Source organism: Trichechus manatus, unplaced genomic scaffold (assembly GCF_000243295.1).
Source record: "Trichechus manatus latirostris isolate Lorelei unplaced genomic scaffold, TriManLat1.0 scaffold00141, whole genome shotgun sequence".
NCBI classification, from domain to species: Eukaryota; Metazoa; Chordata; class Mammalia; order Sirenia; family Trichechidae; genus Trichechus; species Trichechus manatus.
In genome coordinates this window covers 3,435,672-3,437,572 of record NW_004444077.1, presented here as the reverse complement: position 1 = coordinate 3,437,572, position 1,901 = coordinate 3,435,672, and positions in this window count along the sequence as shown.

The window sequence follows — 1,901 nt, the reverse complement described above, 5'->3', positions numbered from 1 at the left end:
AAGAAGAAGAGAGAATGAGGCATCAGGATTAGAGGAAGACTCATTAACAACCTGCAATATGCAGATGACAACCTTGCTTGCTGAAAGCAAAGAGGACTCAAAGCACTTACTGATGAAGATCAAAGACCACAGCCTTCAGTATGGAGTAACCAAAAAAAAAAAACCCATTGCCAGCGACTTGATTGCAACTCATAGCGACTCTATAGGACAGAGTAGAATTGCCCCATAGCTTTCCAAGCCTGTAAATCTTTACAGAAGCAGACTGCCACATCTTTCTCCCACAGAGCAGCTGGTAGGTTCAAACTGCCAAACTTTCAGTTAGCAGTCAAGCGCTTTAACCACCAGGGCTCCAGTATGGATCACATCTCAACATAAAGAAAACTCTTCAGAACTGGACCAATAAGCAACATCATCATGATAGACGGAGAAAACACTGAGGTTGTCAAGGATTTCATTTTACTCAGATCCACAATCAATGCCCATGGAAGCAGCAGTTGAGAAATCAAAAGACGCATTGCATTGGGCAAATCTGCTGCAGAAGACCTCTTTGAAGTGTTAAAAAGCAAAGAAATCAGTTTGAGGACTAAGGTGAGGCTGACCCAAGCCATGGTATTTGCAACAGCCTCATATGCATGCAAAAGCTGGACAATGAATAAGGAAGACAGATGAATTGACACATTTGAATTATGGTGTTGGCAAAGAATACTGAACATACCATGGACTGCCAGAACAATGAACAAATCTGTCTTGGAAGAAGTACAGCCAGAATACTCCTTAGAAGCAAGGATGGTGAGACTTTGTCTCATGCACTTTGGACATGTTTTCAGGAGGGTCCAGTTCCTAGAGAAGGACATCATACTTGGTAGAGGGTCAGTGAAAAAGAGGAAGACCCTCAATGAGACAGAGTGACACAGTGGCTGCAACAATGGGCTCAAATCTAACAATTGTGAGAATGACGCAGCACTGGGCAGTGTTTTGTTCTGTTGTACACAGGGTCACTATGAGTCAGAATGGACTCAACAGCACGTACCAACATATATATAACCAAAAAAACAAACCTGTTAGCGTCAAGTCAATTCCAACTCATAGCCACCCTATGGGACAGAGTAGAACTGCCCCAATGGGTTTCCAAGGAACGGCTGGTGGATTCAAACTGCCAACCTTTTGGTTAGCAGTTGATCTCTTAACCACTGTGCCACCAGGGTTATATGTGTGCTGGGGGGTATGTATGTATATATATGTTGTACTGGCTTTTCTGTTTATATGTCACAATTCTTAAAGTTGAGAAAAAAATTTTAAATGTACCTGAATTAAAGGTCACATGTCTGCATGCTTGAATTTTCTAAGCACCAGTTACATTTCCCAGAATTTTCCAGAACTACAATGCATTCTTAACCTTGTAAATGGACTACCGTATTTTTATGATAGGAAATAAAACACAAAAAAAAAAAAAAAAAAAAAAGGTTTATTCTTTGGTAAGTAACAGAAGGATCCCCTACAGACATTTTCCTCAGAATGTTTTCATTACCGCTCTCTCACAGCCTCCAAGACTATTTGCAGATGCTCTGGAATCATCTGAAAGACAACTATACACCCACACTAACACATTTGAAAATCGTAAAAAAAGTTAGATTTTGCTGCATCAATACAGAACATCAGTTAAATATGTGGTATATTTAACTATGCAACAATAATTAATCAAAAAGCTGTTTCACATTTTAATTATCCTATTTCCAGGGCTTGCCACACACTGCTGTTGTGGTGTGCCATTGGGTCAATTCCAACTCATAGTGGTCCTATAGGACAGAGTAGAATTGCCCCATAGGGGTTCCAAGGTTGTAAATTCTTTATGGGAATAGATCATCACGTCTTTTTTTCCCACGGAACAGCTGGTGGGTTCA